At 41.5% G+C, this 9,167-nt stretch overlaps 1 pseudogene; it reads left to right on the top strand.

The window, feature by feature from the left end:
• The first annotated feature begins 6,286 nt into the window (after nucleotides 1-6,286).
• LOC140525340 (ubiquitin-conjugating enzyme E2 L3 pseudogene) lies at nucleotides 6,287-6,994 on the top strand (annotated as a pseudogene).
• Nucleotides 6,995-9,167: the final 2,173 nt, after the last annotated feature.

The raw sequence follows: 9,167 nt of genomic DNA, 5'->3' as shown, positions 1-9,167 counted from the left end.
GTCTGGCAGATTGAGGTTAAGGGGAAAGTCATGACATCTATCATGTTTCTTATTATTCCCTTTCTAGACATAATCAAAGCCAGGATGGATAATGTTCTGATATGGCTTTCCTTGGTTGGCATCAAGGAGCAGAGGCAGTGTTGTCCAGTGGCCCCAAAGTTGGAAGATCTGTATTCAAGTCCCACGTCTAATACATCCTGGCTGTGTGACCATGGAGAAGTCTCCTAACCTCTCAGTGGTCAGACATACTCCCCAATGTGATAAATTTCAGAGGAAGCACCAACCTGCACAAATAAAGGCAGTTTCTTTACCTGGGAATTCCTTAGACTAATGAAATCACAGGTCCAGTCAGTATCCATATGGAATCACTTCCATTTTCTTTTTTTTTTTTAATTTTAATTAATTGAATTATTTTTAGTTTTCAATGTTCACTTCTGTAAGATTTTGAGTTTCAAATTTTTCTCCCTCTCTCTTCATCCCCTCTCTAAGACAGCATGCACTCCAAAATAGGCTATACATGTACAATCATAGTAAACATATTTCCACATTAGTCATGTTGTGAAAGAATCAAAACAAAAGGGAAAAACTGCAAGAAATAAAAAAAAAAAAGGAAAATAGGCTGCTTTGATCTGCGTTCAGACTCCACAGTTCTTTTTCTGGAGGTAGCTAGCATTTTTCATCATGAGTCTTTTGGAATTGTCCTGGATCCTGGCATTGCTGAGAAGAGCTAAGTCTGTCTTGGTTAATTGTCGCACAATTTTGCTTCTACAGTATTCAATTTTCAATTCCACTAGCATTTATTAAGTTCCTGTTAGATCCCAGGTGCTATGTGACAAACTGAGGTTACAAACATAAAAACTCTGCCTCCAAAGAGTTTCCATTCTGTTGTGAAGAAACAATTCATTCCCGGATAAGTTAGTACAAAATAAATGCAGAATAAATTTGGGGGCCACTCAAAACTGCCACAGGCTGGGGGTTAGGAAAGGCCTCTTATGAAACATGGTACCAGAAATGAGTTTTGAAGGGAGCTAAGGGCTCAAAGAAGTAGAAGGAAGGAAAGAGCACTGAAGGCGTGGAGGCAGCCAGTGCAAATGCATGTCTTGTAAGTTGCCCAATCTTACTGATGCTCTTAGAGACAGCCTGTATAAAATAACTGTGAAGATTCAGTGACCTCACTTGACAAATCATAAGAACCAGAATTAAGAGCCTCTGACTCCAAATTCAGTCTTCTCTCCACCTCCATCACCACCTCTAATCAAGGAGGAGCTAAGGAATCCAGTTTTTTCAGGCTTTGCTCCTGGTCTGAGGTCTGGCACCAACAGGGCCTCAGCATCTTGACATCAGAAGCCCCCGTTTGGGCAACGCTGTTGCTGTAGATACATCGGGGAGTTTTAAACTCCCCTGTCCACAAAACAGAACCATCACATAAGGCTTCTCCTTGAATGGTGCTGGAGAATCACGCTTGGCCTGCCTCTGATCTTCATTCTCTTCTTCTGGAGGGCCCAGAATCCTTTTCACTGAAAATCGGTGAAACTTGTTCCCAAGCCCACCTTGAGGTCCACAGTTGACAAACAGGCTGCTCGGTGCAGAACAGATGCCTGCAACGTCAATGGTTCCATGCTCTTGGCTCAGCTTTCTCTGGACTGAGATTCCCTCTCACAGACGAATAATAATAATAAAAGAACAAGTTCCTTAGGTCAGCATTTCTTAAACTGTGGTTTGAGGGGTGTGGCAGATTGAGAGATGAGAAACAAATGCTTTGGCTCTGGGGGCTTCTGGGAATGTATCCAGTGGGACCATCCCAAAGACGAGACTGCAAACTTGGAACAATCAGAAAGGCAAGGATGACAACACACTATCCACCACCCTCACTCCATGCTCTTGGCTTTCTGAACCCATGGAGACATCCCAAATGGGGACAATCACAATGGTGATAATCATCATGGAGAGGGGACAGAATCCATTCTATTGGGGCCTGTCACAATGGCCCCGAGAGAGTCTCCATTTATATTGTAAGTCATGGCGTAGACATGAATGAACTCTCTGGTAACCTTTTGTCAAAGACTTCGATGATGATGATGATGATGGTGATGATGATGATGATGGTGATGATGATGATGATGATGATGATGATGATGATGATGGTGGTGATGATGATGATGATGATGGTGGTGATGGTGATGGTGATAGTTCCTTTTATTTGCCTAGCTCACAGAGCATGTTCATGTCTGGCCTGAAAGGGGACCAGCTAGCTCCAGCACTAGAGTTGTCCAACCTTGGGAAAGCCACTAAGGCTCCATTTCCCCATCTGTAAAATGGGGAAAAGAATAATGCAAGAATCTATTGCCTACTGATAATGCCTGAAACAGTCACCTACATCACAAATTTATTGCCAGGGGCATTGGAAAACTTAAAGGACTATTCAGTCTGCAATCATTCCATTCAATCCTCACAGCAGCCCTGTAATAGAAGACAAGCTCAGAATCCTTGTGTCCCAAAGCAAGTTCATTAAGATGCCCTCTCCTCCACCCAGGCTCTGCTCCCCTGTCCATCCCACCCCAAAGTCTCTTCTTGGTGAAGAAAGGAATAAACATTTATCTAGCACCTACTATGTGCCAGGCACTTTATATTGTACTAAGCACTTTATACTGTCTCACATGACCCTCACAAAATCCTTGAGGTATAGGTGCTATTATTACTACCCCCATTTTACAGTTGAGAAAACTGAGGCAAACAGATTAAGTGACTTGCTCTCAGTCACACATTGCAAGTGTTGGAGGCTGGATTTGAGCTCAAGTCTTCCTCACCAAGGATGGTCACATCATCCTGCAGTCAGTAACTCATGGAGAGAGGAAGCTTCAGAAGGTATCTAAAGTACTAACCTGGTAGTCTTAGGGCTATAGTTTTAGATCACGATGGGGCCTTAATCTCCATCAAGTCCAGCCAACATCCCCCATTTTGGCAGTTAAGGAAACAGAGGTCACAGAGAAGGTCACATAGCTGGTGAGAGTCTTCAATGAGAGGGGAGCCCAGGTCCTCCTCCCCAAAGCTCTATCCACTGAGCAGCACTGCCTCCCAGACTCATGTCTTCTACCAAGGCAAATGAGAAAAAGGAAGGAGAAGCTAAGGACGAATCCTGCCTCTGACACTTGCCAGTTGTAGAACGTTGGGAAAACACTGAACTTTTCTGAGGGTTCATCTTAGTTTCACCTACGAAGTGGCAGTAATGATATCGCCTCCCTGACAGGGCTGTTATGAAGATCTAACGAGATATGGTACAGCAATTAAAGTGATTTGCAAATTCCAAAGCACTACTCAATTATTAGTTATTGTTATTATGAATGATTATTAACTTTTCCATTTCCTCATAGAGCATGAGCTCAAGGTCCTTCACCAACCTCCTGTAGACCTCCAGTTTGTCAGCGTGCCTTTGTCCTTCCTCTCTAGCCTCTTGCTTCTTCCCAGTCCCGTATCTCCTGGCATCATCATCATCATCGTCGTCATCATCCCCCCCCCCCTTTTCCTCCTCTTTCTCCCTTTCTCCCTTCTCTCTTTTCCTCTCTGCTCATATCATAATCCTTCTACTAATAAATTTAGTTTTTAATCCCATTCCCCCTCCCCCACAGGACTTTGGCTTTCCTTGGATGTGACCTCAGTTTCCATACAGACCAGGAGAAAAGATTTCCAGCTGCTGAGAAGTGAAATCCCATTGGTCAGTTTCCACTGTCAGCTGAGATGAAAGTCTTTCCCCTAAAAAGTGTCTCAGAGGCTCCAGAGGAAGCATCGCACTCTCCTTGGAATTTGGCTCTAAGACAGTGTGAGAATGTTAGTATTTGCTCATTGTGATACATGTCATTTATGCACACATACATGCATGTCAATGATACAGTACCCACCAATCACGGCTTTCAGTCTTGGTGCCTGATAGATGAATATATTCCTCCAGGATCTTCGGCAGTGCCACAGATCTCACCTGTGTGATCGGAGGCAGGTCATTTACCCCATCTCTTTCCTCCTCTATAAAACAAAAGGCTGGTGGGAGGAGTTCTAGGGCTCCTTCTAACTCTGTGATCATAAGCTCCTGGAGCACAGGATTCTCTCTCCTTTTGTCTTTGTACTCTTAAAGCCCTTAGTCCAACCTGGATTGGAGTAAGTGCTTAATAAATATTTTTGGTTGATTGATACAATTAAATAACTATTCAATCACAATGGCAGAATGTCAATTGTGTGCCTGTTTGCTCTTCTGACTTCCTTTTACGTGGCTTTGTCATCATACTAGGGGCCATAAGCTGTGACAATTTTCTCCAAGCTGAGGTTTCTCTCGTGGATTTGGCAATAGGCTGTGGGTCTGCTCTCCTAACCCAGGAAGGGCTAGCACAGAGGAGCCTTCAAGAATGCAACCACCAAGTCAAGAATTGTTTTGGCCATCCAACTCATGACATCTACCAAGGAATAGGAGTGAGATCCGCTAATCTCACTCCCTTTTTTTAGAAATGAAGAAACCAACACCCCAAAGTACAGAGGAAAGAGGCATAAAAACAGGAAGGAGAGGAGCCCTGAATGTAAATATCCTGCTTCACAAATTTGCTGAGAGTTGACTCTCCACATCACCTCCAAATTGTCTCAAACATCTGCAACCTATAATGTGAAGTGAGACAAAAGAACCCAGATGGTGTGGGCCAAACAGAAATCATCGTTTTTCAGCCTTGAGTCCTGGGCCAAGCTGCAGCATTTTGTCCCCTTGTAATTGGGCCATATTACCCAATGATTCTCATTTGTTGTCTGGGAAACTTACAGCAGCTTATACCAAATTCTCAAAGTTAGAAGGAGAAAGGATTGGCGAGATTTGTTTTCTATTCTAGTTGTGATGTGCTTGTTCCCATCTCACCTCTTCTGTATCCACACTTCCCTTTTGGGGCTTCCGTTTCTTGAACTGGGAAGTGAGGGGCCCATTCAGGATCAACAATAAGGTCCCTTCCCACTCTCAATGGATGACCCTATGGGAAGCTAAGCCAGGCTTCTTCATCTCCTGGTCAGCAATCTTCCCCCAACTAGAGCCTCTCCATCCCCTTTCCAGCTCCCTTTAAGTTCCTGCATAACAATGTGAGCTATTTGAGGGTAGAAAGTTCCTTGTTTGCCTATATTTGTGTTCCCAGGGCTCAGCACAGTGTGTGTCCTATAATAAGAGATTGAAAATTCTCTTTCCTTCTTCCCTGTCTCTTTCCCTCTGTCCCTTTTCTCTTCTTCCCATCCCCTGCACTCAACGCATGAGCAATAGCCGACAGTTGTGTTGCTTTTGAGGAGTAATTTGGAATAGTGACTAGAGTGGTCCTGGAGCCAGTAAAAATGGAATGGACACTGTCAAATAAAATCTCCTCCAGTGAGGATCGGGGTAAGAAAAACCAAGTAGTGGGGATCAGAAACTAAACTCAGCCGAGTAAACAAACCCAAGCCATTCACTGCCTTCCAATGGTATGGACCCAGAAGGTGACAGAAAACATTCCAAAAACTGTCAGATCTGATGACCACCATCACCCCTTTCTGTCGATTTGTGAGAAGACACATGATACCAGTCCAAGTAAGTTAGAAAGCATGACTAATAATTATGAGACTCTAAGCAAGAAAACTCGAAGACTTTAATGACCTTTTCATAACTACTGCCAATTAAAGGTAGAATTTTCAGAAAAGAATAGATTAGAGAAACTAAGATTGTGTCTGCTAATAGTATTTCTACTTCTGAACCACTGCCTAAAACATAGAAAGCAATGATGAACTGTTAGCAAGAGATGGAGTGTATGTAATGAGGGCTGGTGGAAAATTAAATGCATTTTTTTTCCTGCAGTTTTGCTTATCTAATTGAAGGCTTTAAAATGAAAAGGGAAGAGAGATATATTCAGCAATGGTCAGTATTAGATCATTAGACCAATATTAAACTTAGAAAGATATCCCTAATAGATTGCTGTGGGATCTGCCCTGTAGTCTTTGTTATTTAGACTTTTTGTTTTTATCAATTTCATTTGTAAAAGTATAAGTGAATACTTGTCAGATTTGCAGATAATACTAAGGAATAGCATATATATATATATATATATATATATATATATATATATATATATATATATATATATATATATATATATATATATATATATATATATATATATATATATTCCAGAACAATAACGACAAAAAACAATATTTGAAAAGTCTAGAATCATGTGAATGGACTTAAATGATTTGGGGGGGAGAGTGGGCAAACTTTTTATTTTAAAATATCTTTAGGTGGGACGGCAGCAGCACCAGACCCAAGATGGCGGCCAGCAGGAGGCTGATGAAGGAGCTGGAAGAAATCCGCAAGTGTGGGATGAAAAACTTCCATAACATCCAGGTTGATGAAGCTAATTTATTGACTTGGCAAGGACTCATCGTTCCCGACAACCCTCCGTATGACAAGGGAGCCTTCAGAATCGAAATCAACTTCCCAGCAGAGTATCCATTCAAACCACCTAAGATCACTTTTAAAACAAAGATTTACCACCCTAACATCGATGAAAAAGGGCAGGTCTGTCTGCCAGTAATTAGTGCTGAAAACTGGAAGCCAGCCACCAAAACTGACCAAGTCATCCAGTCCCTCATAGCACTGGTGAATGACCCCCAGCCTGAGCACCCTCTTCGGGCTGACCTAGCTGAAGAGTACTCTAAGGACCGTAAAAAATTCTGTAAGAATGCTGAAGAGTTTACAAAGAAATATGGGGAAAAGCGACCCGTGGACTAAATCTTCCGTGATTGATTCCAACCAGGGCGAGCGGAGACCCGGAGCAGTGCATTTCCAACACCCCGCAACCAGGACTCTTTGGGAAATTGACAGGGGCGACCTCCTGGCGTTAACTTGTGGCATTTACTAACTTTCTACAGTTTTCTTAATCAAAAGTGGTCTAGGTAAACCTGTAAAGAAAGGATTAAAAATTTAAGATGTTCTAAAAAAAAAAAAAAATATCTTTATTGGTCCTTTTATTTTTTCCATCACTTTGATTTCCAATATATTGCTTCCCCTTCTGAAGAGCCATCCCTTGCAACAGTGAGTCAAAAAGGAAAAAAAGCCAGTTCAACAAAGCTAACCAACAGAGAAACTAATTCCATTAGTGTCAGCAGTTTTCCACACCAGAAGTTCCCCCACCTCTGAAAAGAAAGATGTATTTTTTCATCTCCTCTTTGGGGAAGAACTGTTTCAGTCTTTTGATTTCACTGGTTTATTAATATCCTAAAGAAGAAATTCCCTCTACCCATGCCTAGGATCACAGAACTAGTAAGTATCTGAGGACAAATTTAAACTCAGGGGTTCCTGACCAGGCCCAGAGTTCTAGCACTGCATGACCCAGCAGCCTCAAAATTAGCCTAGTCACCTGTTTCTAAAAGGTTTTACTCCTGAAATGTCTTTTCATTTCATATCTTGAGTTCCCTTAGAATCTATGCCCTTTATTGTATGTGTGTTCACTCCAGCCAATGTATAAAGGCTGTGACCATCTTTGGAAATAGGAAGTAATAAGAATTAGTCATCATCAGGTTTTGAAAGCTTTATGACCAGCTTGAAGAATGGGATAATGATTCTCACTACTTAGGAATTCAGAGCAAGAAAGCCTTCTAAGAGGCCTCCTGGGCTATAAGTTCCTGAAAACTGAATTCCCAGACCAACCTTCTGACACTCATCAGATCCTAATGTATCAATAGAGTAGCAATAATTATAACTGTAATATAGAACAGGAAAAGATATTCCTGGTCATGGAGATACACAAATACATTTAAGCAGAACCAGGCTTATAAGTGAACAGTTTCAGAGTTTGATGGACTCTCCAAGGTGGAAGTGACCAAAAAGTCTATGTCTATGAACAGGAATTCCCTTTATGACATCCCTAACAAGTGATTATTCATCCTTTTTTAATAAGAGCTCTAGGAATGGGGAACTCATGACTTTCTGTTCCAGACATTTCTGTCTTTTGGCCACTCTATTTGTAAGGTTAAATCTGTTCTCTGCAATGTCTGCTCAGGGTAAAGAGGACAGTCTCTGAAATCAAAAGGTCAGGGTTCAAATCCTGCCCATACCACTTAGTGACTGTGGAACTTAGGGTAAACTACTTAACCAACGCTAACCTGGGTTTCCTCATCTACAAAATGAGGCAGTCGGATTAGAACTCTAAAAACTATAGTCCTATGTTCTGTAGCTAGCTTGTGAGTAAGCTAACTATAGGGAGATTGATATTTAGACTGAACTAACTGCAACACCAAAGTGTCATTCATACATTAAAAAAGGCAAGTATTTGGACTGAATGAGTGGAGAGCAATAGCCTTGCATTCTCTCCCTATCTTGTATTCAGGTTTAAGCCAGAGAATATTTTGAGTATATGCAAGAGTATGGAATCCTGATTTTGATGTATTTGTAATAGGACATTTTGATCTTCTCTCAGAGAGATCCAAAAAATAAAGACCTAAAGTTGGGCTGGAAGCATTGCCCATAGCTCTTTTTTTAAACTAGATACGTTCGTTACAACTAAAGATCAATCAACTGATTCTTATAAGACAGAGAGAGGTCCTAGCCACTATAGCCTAGCAGAGCAAAACTGGAATGGCTTGGCTGGTCCTAAAGAACTGAGCTCAGAAGCAGAAAGTAACATTTGGCAGAGACTAGAGACTAACAAAGCAACACATCAGTGAAGTCCAATAGATCTTGGTGGAACAATGTATCTAGCAGAGAGGAGAGGTCCAAGAAGAGTTCTCCTTCCTATATGAAGGGGAGGACTAACATGAATTGGGTTCTACTCAAGAAAAGAAGCAAGTGTAATTTTAGACTCCATTCAGAGAAACATAATACCCAGGATGAAGGAAGCCATGTTCCCACTCCATTCTGCTTTAATTAGACCTTCTTTGGAGTACTATGTTCACTTCCTGTTGCCATATCTTAGGAATGACACTGAATAGCTAGAATCCAGAAGAGGAAAACTGGGATACTGAGAGAATAAGAGACAATATCCAACAAGAAAGAAAAACATCCGTTGGAGCAACTGCAAATGTGGGTGCTAAATTTGAAGAAGAAAAGGCTGAAGGTTAAGCTATTTTTAAATATTTTAAGGATTGTTACATAGAAGAGGAATGCACCTTATTCTACTAAGCCC

Source organism: Notamacropus eugenii, chromosome 2 (assembly GCF_028372415.1).
Source record: "Notamacropus eugenii isolate mMacEug1 chromosome 2, mMacEug1.pri_v2, whole genome shotgun sequence".
Lineage (NCBI taxonomy): Eukaryota > Metazoa > Chordata > Mammalia > Diprotodontia > Macropodidae > Notamacropus > Notamacropus eugenii.
The sequence above is the reverse complement of the archived record's forward strand: the minus strand, read 5'-3'. Positions and strand labels throughout refer to the sequence as shown.